This window comes from Triticum aestivum, chromosome 3A (assembly GCF_018294505.1).
Source record: "Triticum aestivum cultivar Chinese Spring chromosome 3A, IWGSC CS RefSeq v2.1, whole genome shotgun sequence".
In the NCBI taxonomy this organism is placed as follows: Eukaryota; Viridiplantae; Streptophyta; class Magnoliopsida; order Poales; family Poaceae; genus Triticum; species Triticum aestivum.
In genome coordinates this window covers 140,855,726-140,870,120 of record NC_057800.1, presented here as the reverse complement: position 1 = coordinate 140,870,120, position 14,395 = coordinate 140,855,726, and positions in this window count along the sequence as shown.

Genomic DNA, 14,395 nt, shown 5'->3' with positions numbered 1-14,395 from the left:
TATGTGATCCAATTATGTTAGTATTGTTGAGGGAACTTACACTAGTGAAAGTATGAACCCTAGGCCTTGTTTCAACGCATTGCAATACCGTTTACGCTCACTTTTATCACTTGCTACCTTTCTGTTTTTATTATTTCAGATTACAAAAACCTTTATCTAGTATCCATATACCACTTGTATCACCATCTCTTCGCCGAACTAGTGCACCTATATAATTTACCATTGTATTGGGTGTGTTGGGGACACAAGAGACTCTTTGTTATTTGGTTGCAGGGTTGCTTGAGAGAGACCATCTTCATACTACGCCTCCTACGGATTGATAAACCTTAGGTCATCCACTTGAGGGAAATTTGCTACTGTCCTACAAACCTCTGCACTTGGAGGCCCAACAACGTCTACAAGAAGAAGGTTGTGTAGTAGACATCGCCTTCTATCACAGATCCAAAGGCAAGATATTCGTTGCTAAGAATGGATCCTTTCTAGAGAAGGAGTTTCTGTGGCACCTCGGCTCAGAGAAACTGGAACACCCCGTATTCCAGCCCAGAGATCGAGGAGAAGTCTCTGGAATACTGCACTGCTTGACATAGAACAAATCAGATCTTATTACAAGAATAATAATACAAGGGTCCGATGTTACAAAGGAGCACATCAGCACGGTGACACTATGCCTGCGATACTACACTTTCTCTATGCTAGAAGTGGAAAAACTCGTAGCAGCGGAATACTTCTAGCAGCGGAACAATGACGAAGGTGGTGAACTCCACTCCGCAGGGACTCTGCCTGGGACACGATCTAGCTCGCACGCACGGCAGCCATCGACAAGCAATCAAGCAATCATGGCATCACCTGCAATCTGCCATGACACGCCTGGTCAGTACATTGAATGTACTTGCAAGCTCACAACAACCTTAAAATCAAGGCAAGACAATAACATAGCATTTAACAGGTTAATTAAATTATCAACTATTATGATGAAACAACTACTGAACATGGTATGAAACTGATACAATACTGATAAATCACCATCTCAGATCTCCATCACCATTTCTCTCTTGGCTAACCGACCAAGCAATATACCATCTCGATCACCTCGTGATCCAAACCAAACGGTTATCATTCCGGCGATCACTACCATGACCAACACTTGGTCTCAACCGTGATCCTTCTGGCGATCACTACCATGACCAACACTTGGTCTCCAACATCATCATCAACATCCTGCCAATCTGTACTGCTCAACATATCAACATATAAATATACCACCTAGAAGTCATTTCGTCATGTGAGTGTTGATCGAATGGTGTGACCTAGTACGAACCCTTGCCCATGACCGAGGACGCGACTATCGATTGATTTTAATACACTCTGCAGAGGTAGCGCACTTTACCCACACAACTAAACCCATGGCCTCGCACTCCCATTCGGGTGGACCAACGGCGCTCTGACAAAACCGATCTACTGCCATGACACTCTCCCGCCACTCCGACCAACACCCCTTTTGGGTTCAGTCCTGGGTGGCCCATGCCTACCAAAGGTCTTATGGCCACCACCGTGGCCAAAATGTCCCTCATGGGGACCATGTACATAACAACAACAACGTGCACACAAGGCTTATGTCCGCCTACCTGATTAGGGTAGTGCGCACCCATAACCTTCCCTAGTTGGAGGCACCGGCGAGAGGGACAACAATAGACCGCATTAGGGCCTTCCCATAAAGGCAAATGTGGTTGCACTGGAAAAGCCCGGTTCAGTGGCACCTGTGATGAAGCTATGTACCTAGGGTAGGGTCATAGACCTGACCTAGACATCCTCGCCTAGGACATCACCCTAAAGCCAGGATCATTCAAAGGGTACCATCATCCACTTGACCAGAGACATTCCACTCAAAAGAATCAATGTCACTCGACCATCGCAGAAGTCACTCGATGGACAGAAGAGCTAAAGCCACTCTACATGAGCAACGGTCGGGCATTTACTTATAGGCTTAATTGTCATTTATAGCACCTTAGTGTGGGCGTTACCAGTAACGTTCTCTCTTCAATGTACCTTAAACCCTCTATGACGTGAGCTGGCTGGGCTCCTGGCGCACTTTGTATAAGCCACCCTCCTCCACAGGCACAAGGCTTCGCACCCCCTGTAACTCACACGCATATAATCCAGTCAACCGCCTCCGGGCTCCGAGACGTAGGGCTGTTACTTCCTCCGAAAAGGGCCTGAACTCGTAAAACTCGCGTGTACAACTCCTCCATAGCTAGGATCTTGCCTCTACATTCCTACCCCCATTCTACTGTCAGACTTAGAACCACGACAGTTGGCGCCCACCATGGGGCCGGTGTCTTAGCGACTTGTTGGAGAAGTTGCGATTTTTCCAATCCCCATCAACATGGTTTTAGGCGGAGGTTTGGCCAAGGGCCGCGAGATCCGTCTCGGCGCGCTCGTATTCATAGCCGACGACTCCGCTTGGCTCCAAGAAGCGCCACTCGACGTCGAGGTGCTCCCCATCCGTGGGGCAACGCACTTTCGCGCGTGCGTCTGTGGCGTCCTCCTACGGCAGCCGTCGACTCAGTATCGGTCGGCTCCTGTGTTGACCTCATTCCCTGCAGCCCGCCGGAGCAAACGTTTCGGTTGATCGTGGCTTCAGCGGTGGGTGAGGCATGCGGTGGCTCGCCAATCGGCCACCCCCCCAAGTCACGGCAATCGAGCCCGACGAAACTCTCTACAGCCTATTCGACCTATCGACTGGCTCCGTAGAAACTGTATCCGAGTGCGACAACAGCGACCCCGCGGTGGAAGTTTTGATGGTCAATGGACCACGCAGTCCTCCTAGATTCACCTGTGAAGACGGAGCAGATGGGGGCGGCGATCCGTCGCATGTTCACGAAGAGTACTGCCCCGAACCCCTCTCTTTGCAGTGGAGGGAAGGAACATGGATGCGCTTCACACTCCTATCATTGGAGAAACCCCTGAGGCCCAGTCCTTGGAGGAGGCGCGCCTGGCCAACTTGGTCGAGCGCACTCGACTGGAGAACCTCCAGCGTGCACTCGACGAGCATGCTCGGCAGCGTATCCCCGAGTCTAGTCGACGTCAACTTTTTCCGCCTCCGACTCAGGTATACCAAACTCCGATCCAGAATCTCGCACCTGCGGCCCGAATAGCGGAGTCAATTCAACCTTCCCAGTTAGATGCTGGTCGAGGTTTGGTGCAGATCCGGGCTTTGCTCCGAGCAGCGGGGGAGCAGAATACAGCAGTATCTCAGTCGCGGAATAGGATCCATAGCAGATCCATGGTTGCAGACACAGTCCAGTCGGCTCACAGCCCGAGATCGCCCCCGAGGCGCGAGGGACGTGTGGACCGGCGAGATCAGTACAGAAACCGTGAGCGGTATGATCACCGACTCGATCACGATGATCGTCGTTGAGTGCCCATGCCTCCCCCAAGGAGTTGGTCATACGTGCCTCGGCAGCATGATGACAGACATCCTCATAGTGGTGGACGAAGGATTCCAGTCGACCCTAGAGAACCGGGCTTTGATGCGAGATCTATTCTCGTTCAGGGTTTGGTCGACAGAAACAGATCTCACAGAGAAGGCCACGACAGAGATTTTCCAACCAACAGCAGAGTGCATGTCTCTGGTCCAGAGTGCTTCAGCAGAGCCATCACGACTGCGGTGATTCCTCCCAACTTTAGGTTGGCGACCAGAGTCAGTAACTTCACTGGTGAGTCCAATCCTGACACTTGGCTTGAGGATTACCGAGTGGCTGTACAGATTGGTGGTCGCAATGATGAAGTTGCCATGAAGCATCTCTCTTTGATGTTAGAGGGCTCGGCCAGAGCGTGGCTGAATCAGTTAGTGCCTGGTAGTATTTATACTTGGGAAGATCATGCCCGGGTATTTGTCAGAACATTTGAAGGTACTTGCAAACGACCAGCAGGGCTGATAGAATTACAGTGTTGCATTCAGAAACCGAATGAAACTCTGCGAGATTATATCCAGAGGTGGATCACATTACACCATACAGTGGAGAATGTGTCAGATCACCAAGCAATTTGTGCCTTCAAACAAGGCGTTAAGTATCGGGAATTAAACCTGAAATTCGGTCGGACAGGAGATATGACTCTGACTCAGATGATGGAGATTGCCACCAAATACGCCAATGGTGAAGAGGAAGACCGACTCCGGAGTGGCAAGCACAAAACAGTCGCCCACAAAACCGGAGGAGGGAACTCCAGTCGGAAGCAGAAGCGCAAAGCCGAGCCAGCTGCTCCTGGAGAAGCCTTAGCCGTGACTCAAGGAAAGTTCAAAGGGAAACACAAAGGACCGTGGAACCCCAAGAAAGTAAAAGATCAAGATGGAAATGATGTGCTAGATTTACCATGCCACATTCACACTAAGAAAGATGAAGAGGGTAATTTCATTTACCCGAAGCATACCACTCGACAGTGTCGACTCCTAATCCAGCAATTCCGAGAGAAACAACCCAAGGAAAAGGAGAAGGAAACGGACAAAGTTGAGGATGAGGAAGAGGACGATGATGGTTACCCCCACGTCAATTCCACTCTGATGATTTTCGCTGATGTTGAGAGTAAGAGTCGACTGAAAGTCATCAACAGAGAGGTGAATATGGTCGCTCCGGTGACACCCAGTTATTTGAAATGGTCTCAGACAGCCATTACATTCGACCAGTCCGATCACCCAGCGCACATAGCCACCCCTGGGAGGCAAGCGCTGGTGGTCGACCCAGTAGTCGAAGGCACTCGATTGACTAAGGTTCTGATGGACGGTGGCAGTGGTCTGAATATACTGTATGCAGAGACGTTGAAAGGAATGGGCATTCCGATGTCCAGACTCAGTGAAAGCAATATGAGTTTCCATGGAGTTATTCCTGGCAAGAAGGCTGCGTCACTCGACCAGATCGCCCTTGATGTAGTTTTCGATGATTCCAAGAATTACCGCAAAGAAAAGTTGACATTTGAAGTCGTGGATTTCCAGAGTGCTTATCATGCTATTCTGGGCAGGCCAGCTTATGCACGTTTTATGGCTCGACCATGTTACGTGTACCTCAAATTGAAGATGCCTGGTCCTAAAGGGGTGATCACTATCACTGGCAATCGAAAGAAGGCAGAAGAGTGCTTCCAGGAGGGCTCAAAGATCGCCGATGCACAGATGGCGGTAGTGGAATTGCAGGAGTATCAAAAAAATGCAGATCCGAGTGATTTGTTGCGAGCTAAGAAGCCTGCCACAGATTCAGCATTCCAGTCGTCTGGTGAAATGAAGCCGGTTCATATTCACCCCACGGATCCCAATGCTGCTCCGACTCACATTTCAGCAACACTCGACTCCAAATAGGAAGAAGCGCTCATCCAGTTCCTCCGTGAGAACTGGGACATCTTTGCATGGATACCTTCTAACATGCCAGGTGTTCCCAGGGGACTGGCTGAGCATCATTTGCGAGTCAACCCAAAAGTGGAACCAGTAAAAGAACATCTTCGATGGTCCGCCGTACAGAAGAGAAAGGCAATCGGTGAAGAAGTGGCTCGGCTTCTAGAAGCTGAGTTTATCCGAGAGATTTATCACTCCGAGTGGTTAGCTAATGTTGTGATAGTCCCAAAGAAGGATGACTCACTTCGCATGTGTATTGACTTCAAACATATCAATCGGACATGGCCGAAAGATCACTTTCCTCTCCCTCGCATCGACAAAATAGTCGACTTGACTATGGGGTGTGAGCATTTGTCCTTTTTGGACGCTTATTCTGGGTATCATCAGATCCGTCTGTACGGACCCGATGAGATAAAAACAGGTTTCATCACCCCATTTGGGTGCTTCTGTTATGTCACTATGCCATTCGGCTTGAAGAACGCTGGAGCCACATTCATGCGGATGATTCAGAAGTGTTTACTCACTCAGATCAGTCGGAATGTGGAAGCATACATGGATGACATTGTGGTCAAGTCACGTAAAGGTTCCGACCTACTGGCTGACCTTGCTGAAACCTTTGCCAACCTCAGAAGGTATGATATCAAGCTTAATCCATCAAAGTGCATGTTTGGAGTTCCAGGCGGAAAATTACTCGGTTTTCTCGTTTCCGAATGAGGGGTTGACGCTAACCCAGAGAAAGTGGGTGCCATACTCCGGATGAAACGCCCTGTGTGTGTACATGATGTCCAGAAGCTTACTGGTTGTTTGGCCGCCCTAAGTCGATTCATTTCTCGCCTCGGTGAAAAGGCACTGCCTCTTTACCGACTGATGAAGAAGTCAGATAAGTTCGAGTGGACTCCTGAAGCTGATGCAGCATTTGCAGAGCTTAAAGCCCTGCTTTCCACCCAGCCGGTGCTTGCTGCTCCAATCAGCAAAGAGCCTTTACTGCTTACATTGCAGCCACTGGACAAGTCGTCAGTACAGTACTTACGGTCGAGCGGGAAGAAGAAGGAAAAGCTTACAAAGTTCAGCGCCCAGTATACTATGTCTCTGAAGTTTTGACTCCATCAAAGCAAAGATATCCACATTATCAGAAGCTTGTTTATGGGATTTATATGACCACGAAGAAGGTTGCACATTATTTCTCTGACCACTCCATTACAGTCGTCAGCGACGCTCCATTATCAGAGATTCTGAACAACAGAGATGCAACTGGTCGAGTGGCAAAGTGGGCGATTGAACTCCTTCCCTTAGATATCAAGTTCGAGGCAAAGAAAGCTATCAAGTCCCAAGAAATAGCGGATTTCCTTGCCGAGTGGATCGAATAGCAACTGCCGACTCAAGTTCACTCGGAGCACTGGACCATGTTCTTTGATGGTTCCAAGATGCTGAATGGTTCCGGTGCTGGGGTGGTACTGATATCCCCCCGAGGAGACAAGCTCAGATATGTCCTCCAGATTCACATTGATTCCTCCAATAATGAAGCAGAATATGAAGCACTCTTGTATGGGTTACGTATGGCCATCTCACTCGGTGTTTGTCGCCTCATGGTCTATGGCGACTCAGATTTGGTAGTCAATCAAGCGATGAAGGAGTGGGACGTTAGAAGCCCAGCCATGACTGGCTACTGCAACGCGGTGAGGAAGTTGGAGAAGAAGTTTGAGGGGTTAGAGCTCCATCACATACCCCGCCTGAAAAATCAAGCAGCCGATGATTTAGCAAAGATAGGCTCCAAGAGAGAAGCCATTCCCAGTAATGTGTTCCTGGAACATATTCATGCACCTTCAGTTCAAGAAGATCCTTTCACTGAAGAGCTTCCACAGCCAAAGAGTGCCACAGATCCGACTGAAGTCGAGATTCCAGCCGTGGTTGACCTAATCATGGATATTTTGTGTATTACTCCCGACTAGACAGTGCGGTACATTGCGTATATCCTTATGAAAGAACTCCCAGAGGATGAAGAAGAGGCTCGACAGATCGTCCATCGATCCAAACCCTCTACTGTGATACGAGGACAACTGTTCAGGGAAAGTGTAACCGGAGTCAGCAAGAAATGCATAAGCCCGGAAGAAGGTCTAGCGATCCTCAATGACATCCACTCGGGGACCTGTGGCCACCATGTGTCCTCTAGGACCATTGTGGCTAAAGCATACCGAGCTGGATTTTATTGGCCACGAGCGAATGAAATGGCGAAAGATATAGTCGACAGATGTGAAGGCTGCCAGTTTTACTCCAATATGTCCCACAAACCTGCATCGGTCCTAAAGACCATTCCACTTGTCTGGCCCTTTGATGTTTGGTGATTAGATATGGTTGGACCGCTGAGGACTGGCAGGAGCGGCTTCACTCACATGCTTGTAGCAGTTGACAAGTTTACCAAGTGGATTGAAGCCAAGCCTATCAAGAATCTGGAAGCTAGTACTGTCGTCAGCTTTATCAGAGAATTGACGTTCAGATACGGAGTTCCACACAACATCGTCACTGACAATGGATCAAACTTTGATTCAGATGAGTTCAGAGCCTTCTGCACCTCCCAAGGTACACGAGTCGACTATGCTTCAGTCGCCCATCCCCAGTTGAATGGACAAGCAGAGAGAGCAAATGCCTTGATTCTCAAAGGGTTGAAACCCCGACTGATGCGAGACCTCAAACATGCAGCAGGCGCCTGGGTTGATGAACTTCCATCAGTTCTTTGGGGATTGAGGACAACTCCCAATCGGTTGACTGGCCGAACTCCATTCTTCTTGGTCTATGGAGTTGAAGCTGTTCTACCGAGTGACTTACTTCATAATGCACCACGAGTCGAGCTCTTCTCTGAAGACGAAGCAGAACAAGCTCGGCAGGACGCAGTCGACCTCCTAGAGGAGGAAAGAGAGAAGGCCTTGATCCGTTCGACCATTTATCGACAAGACTTGCGTCAATTTCACGCCAGAAATGTGAAAGGTCGAGCCTTTCAAGAGGGAGACTTGGTTCTTCGAGTGGATCAGCAGAAACCACACAAGCTCGCTCCTTCTTGGGAAGGCCCCTTCATTGTCACCAGAGTGCTCCACAATGGAGCATACCACCTTTACAATGTCGAGCATAAGAAGGACGAGCCACGGGCTTGGAAGGCGGAGTTGCGCCCTTTTACACTTAAGTACCCATTCGAATAAAATGTAATAAGAAGTTCCTTTGTAATTTCCTTATCAAAGACAAGAGCTTTATAGTCCTCTTAAACGATTGTTGTTGCTTTTGTTTGCATCTAAAATCCCCAGGGGGTGACTTAGCTGCGAATCCGTTTCACCAAAGTTTAAAAGAAAATCCTACCGAGTGGTAAGCAACCCCCCACTCGGAGGCTTAGCTGCGAATCCGTTTCGCCTAAGTTTAAAAAATCCTACCGAGTGGTGAGCAAGCCTCCCACTCGGGGGCTTAGCTGCAGTCCAGTACTCGCCTAAGTTTAAAAAATCCTACCGAGTGGCGAGCAACCCTCCCACTCGGGGGCTTAGCTGCAGTCCAGTACTCGCCTAAGTTTGAAAAATCCTACGAGTGGTGAGCAAGCCTCCCACTCGGGGGCTTAGCTGCAGTAGAGTACTCGCCTAAGTTTAAAAAATCCTACCCAATGGTGAGAAAGCCTCCCACTCGGGGGCTTAGCTGCAGTCCAATACTCGCCTAAGTTTGTAAAATCCTATCGAGTGGTGAGCAACCCTCCCACTCGGAGGCTTAGTTGCAGTCCAGTACTCGCCTAAGTTTGTAAAATCCTACCGAGTGGTGAGCAACACTCCCACTCGGGGGCTTAGCTGCAGTCCAGTACTCACCTAAGTTTGAAAAATCCTACCGAGTGGTGAGCAACCCTCCCACTCGGGGGCTTAGGTGCAGTCCAGTACTCGCCTAAGTTTAAAAAAATCCTGCGGAGTGGTGAGAAAGCCTCCCACTCGGGGGCTTAGCTACAGTCCAGTACTGGCCTAAGTTTGTAAAATCCTACCGAGTGGTGAGCAACCCTCCCACTCGGAGGCTTAGCTGTAATCCAGTACTCGCCTAAGTTTAAAAAATCCTACCGAGTGGTGAGCAAGCCTCCAACTCGGGGGCTTAGCTGCAGTCCAGTACTCGCCTAAGTTTGTAAAATCCTACCGAGTGGTGAGAAACCTTCCCACTCGGGCGCTTAGCTACAGTCCAGTAGTCGCCTAAGTTTGTAAAATCCTACCGAGTGGTGAGCAACCCTCCCACTCGGAGGCTTAGCTGCAATCCAGTACTCGCCTAAGTTTTAAAAATCCTACCGAGTGGTGGGCGACCCTCTCACTCGAGAGCTTAGCTGCAATCCAGTACTCGCCTAAGGTTTAAAGTCCGTCCTTATCCGCAAGGACGACGAGGTGCAGGTCGACTACAACCTTCTCCTTTGGAGCTGCGCCACAAATACAACATACGCTCCGTCACCATCCGCAAGGACGACGAGGTGCAGGTCGACTGCAACCTTCTCCTTTGGAGCTGCGCCACAAATACAACGTACGCTCCATCACCATCCGCAAGGACGACGAGGTGCAGGTCGACTGCAACCTTCTCCTTAGGAGCTACGCCACAAGTACAATGTGCGCTCCATCCCCATCCGTAAGGACGATGAGGTGCAGGTCAACTGCAACCTTCTCCTTCGGAGCTGCGCCACAAATACGACGTACGCTCCACCCCTGTCCGCGAGGACAACGAGATGCAGGTCGAAAGATTATTCAGAGTAAAGAGCAAATCCCACTCGAAGGCAAATACAAGCATATTCAGAAATAAACCAAGATCAGACAGATCCTAAAAATTCCAAATGATGGATCAAAAGTATTTGAGCACCAAGCCTGAAGGAGTTTAACGGTTACAACAACCACTCGGCATTTCGAGGCAAATTTAAGGTAGATTTAAATCTCAAAGTTTGTTCATTCGGCAGGAGGAGGGATGGCGGGTTCGACGAATTCGTCCAAGTCAATTCCATCTGCAATCCGAGTGGAAGCAGCGATGAAAGTCTCCATAAAGGACTGGAAATCATGTCTTTTGGTGTTGGCAACCTTGATCACCACCAGCTTATCTTCACGGGCTTCCTTGCAGTGGACTCTTACCAAGGACAATGCCATGTCAGCACCACACCGGGCAGAGCACTTCTTCCATTCTTGCACTCGACCAGGGACCTCATTGAGGCAAGCCATCAGAGACACGAGGTCATTTTGAAGCGTCGCCCTTGGCCAGATTGATGAGTCGATCCGTGAAACTGCCACCTTCAGACGAGCAAGGTAACTTGTAACACTAGCGACACGTGATTCTAGTCGAAGCACATTCATGGCAGCCTCGTTGCCGACTGGAGAAACAATAGGGTCCAAACCCGTCTCGATCCGTCCAGTCTCCTCGTCAAAGTTTTGGCAGAATTCTGCAGTCAAGGAGTTAGTGAGTCGAATGGACTGGACTAACTTGCAAGCAGTAAAGCAGTCGGATTAAAAGGAGTACCTTCCAGCATAAGAAAGAGCTTCTTGGGAAGAGTTCTCAGATAAGCTTCCATGTCATTTCTCTTATGAGCCTTGGATTCCAGCTTCTCATTCAGAGCCATCTTATCCTTCTTCAGACGAGTTACCTCTCAGTTGGATTCAGTGAGAGAGGACTTCAGCTTGCTTACTTCTTCTTCCAGCACTCCGACCGAAGCCAGCTTCTGGTTGGCAAGGGCAGTCTTATCTTGAGCCTCCTTCTGCGCAGCTGCAAGGTCCAAGTCCTTCTTCTCCAGAGCCAACCTCATTTTCTCTGCAAAATAAGCAATCAGATCAAACAAGAGATCGAAGAAATATTTTAAAGGACGATCGACGTGAGCAGTCGACAAGCAGTTACCTTCCATACCAACAGCTTCATCTTGAGCTTTCTTCAATTTTTGTTGGGCCAGCTCCAAGTCAAGGTTGAGTTGCCTCTTCTTCTCCTCAAATTCGGCGAACTTGGAAATGAGAGTACAAGATTTCTGCAGAGGGTAAAAGACATATCAATCGACAAGATCAAAGATTATTTACTTCCGAGTGAATAAAACTTAAAAGTTTACTCAGACCCCAGCCGACTGCCCGCAGTCGACCGCGGTCTCGGAGACTACACCTAGCGGGTGCACTTGGCGTGCCCCCACTAATTCAGATCCCACTCGACCGGTCCGCCCGGGTCGAGTAAAAAAAGAAGAAGAAATAGAAAAGAACTATTCAGACCCCGCCCGATTGCCAGCAGTCGACCGCGGTCTCGGGGACTACACCCAGTGGGTGCACATAGCGTGCCCCCACCGGTTCAGATCCCACTCGCACAGGCCGAGTGGAAGAGCGAAAATACTAAAGACAACAAAACACCCAGTGGGTGTACAGATTCGACGCAAACAATAAGAGATTGTATGAAAGAATATATTTCAGGTAGCATATCCTAATAGAACAAGATCAGTCGAAAGCCATCTTACCTGGACATTGGCCCGAAGAGCCGCGCTGGCATCATAAGCAGCCTGGTTGTTGTCGCGCACCGTCTTCATCCGCTCCATCATCATGCTAGCCTGACGGATAGCCTCCGCATCAGCGTCTGATTGGCTTTCCGGAACATGATAGTTGGTGAAGAAAGGAGCAGATGGCCCAGATGTCGTAGCTTGGAGCTCCGAGGCATGAGGTTGGATCGTTGAAGGAAATACTGGTACAATCGATGGTGCGGGGCGCTCACTCGACAATGGGACAACAAAAGTTACAGAGGCCCCACCTACATCTTCAGGTTGTTGGACGGTTGGTTCTGTCATCAGTCCCGGCTAACATGTCTTGCCAGCTGCTACTTTTTTGTTCTGTCTGGGCCTCGGGGCCACATCTTCATCATCGTCCGGAAGCTCGATAACGTTGGGTGGGGCTGCAAATAAATCAGCCGACCCCTAGTGAATTGCCAGAATTTAATTGACCAAATAATCAAGCACAAGATCACGAGAATTGTACCTGGGTTGGAGGTAACCGCATCTTCCATTTGCTCGTCTCGGTATTGGCAAGAGGAAGTTCCAGAGGTAGCAGCACTGCAAATGTCAGCATTCAGTCGGTTATGTTCTGTTGCTCGAGTCGACCAAAGGATCAGGTCAGATGGTTACCCAGAGATGGTGGGAATGGTCACTTTGATTCTGGGCAAAGCCTTCGGCGGTTTGGAGGACGCAACCTTCAATGTTTCGGCATTGGAGGTGGCGCGGTCTTGAGCTGCTTCGATACCTTCCTAGTCAGCACCGGAGAAGATGTCCGAGGGCGCTTTGAAGACTGCCTAGTTGGTGCGGCCACTTGCCGGGCCGTGAGCGTGCTTGGACCTCCTTTCTCTACGAGGAGGCGAGTCGACCTCTTCTTCGTCACTCGGGTCGTCGCTCTCCTCGTCCTCCTCTGCATACTAGTGCCACTCGCCGCTCTCGCCCCCGTTCGCCTCTCCCTCGACATTTTGCTCCTGCACTCCATTGGGCATTGAGTACATATCATCAAGAGCCTGAAAGACAAGGAATAAAAGAAAGACAGTCGACCGTCAACAAGATGCTACATAGTAAAACAAGAAGACACTCGATAATGCAGAATCGTACCTGTTCCGGCTGGCGCGAATGGTCGAATGGAACCACCCTCCTGGACCCTCGGGGATTATCTTTGTTGCCGGTAATACCTCTCAGCCACTGCTCCGCCGTGTCCTCACTGACATCCTCCGGGTGGATCCAAGTGGAATCCTCGAGTCCCGAGAACATCCACTTCGGATGGTCACGAGCTTGGAGTGGTTGGATGTGTCGATGGAGGAAGACCTCCAACAGGTCCATACTGGTCACTACGTCGCGGACAAGTTGGACAACCCGCTCGACCAACACCTTCACCTGCACCTTCTCCTCCGGGATCACTCTCAAGGTGGATGGCTTCTCCACTCGAGCCATGGAAAAGGGGGAAAGTCCAGTCGACTGGCCCGGGGTCGGCTCATCCTTGCAGTTGAACCAGGTCGACCGCCAACCCCAAACCGAGTCGGGAAGGATCATAGTTCGGAAAGTGCGTTTGTTCCTCATTTGAATTCCAAGACCGCCGCACATCTATATCACGTGCGTCCTCTTATCACTCGGGTTGGCCTTCTTGACTGTCTGAGAGCGACATGTGAATATATACTTGAAGAGACTCCAGTGTGGTCGACAACCCAAGAAGTACTCGCACATAGACAGGAAAGCGGCAAGGTACACAATGGTGTTTGGAGAAAAGTGGTGGAGTTGAGCCCCAAAGAAGTTCAAGAAACCACGAAAGAAAGGGTGGGGAGGCAAAGAAAACCCGTGGTCTACATGGGTGGCAAGGAGAACACACTCACCCTCCTACGGCTGCGGCTCAGTCTCATTCCCCGGGAGCCATGCCGATTCGTGGGGGATCAGTCCCTCCTCAACCAGGTCATCGATGTCATCTTGACTGATTGTCGAGCGGATCCAGTTGCCCTGGATCCAGCCAGGCGGCAAGCCGGACCTCGACGAAGATCCGCCCCGGTTGGTCTTCTTCCCTCTCGCCTTCGCTGTCGCCTTCTTCGCATGCTCCAACGCCACCGTCTTCTCCTTCCCCATGGCAGCGAATCGAGGTCGAGCGGGGCGACGACGCCGAAAGCAGAAGCAGGCGCAGCGGAGAAATCTGAGGAGGAGGAAGTAGAATGGGGGCGCACTGTTCAAAAGCCCTGGTCCGACGCCTTATATAAGGTCACTTCCGAGTGACTGACTTGTAGGCCCGGACGATATTTCAAAATCCCGCAACAGTCGCGCGCGCGATACGTGGCAAAAAAGGTGGCGCGGAGATCGAGGCAGCCTGCCTAATCCGTCCCGATTACTGTGGCCTACCACGCCCGGCGTGCTTCCCAAAATTCAAATCCCGTGAAATCCGCAGATGGCAGAACTGAAGGAAATATGCCCTAGAGGCAATAATATTGTTATTATTTTATTTCCTTATATCATGATAAATGTTTATTATTCATGCTAGAATTGTATTATCCGGAAACATAATACTT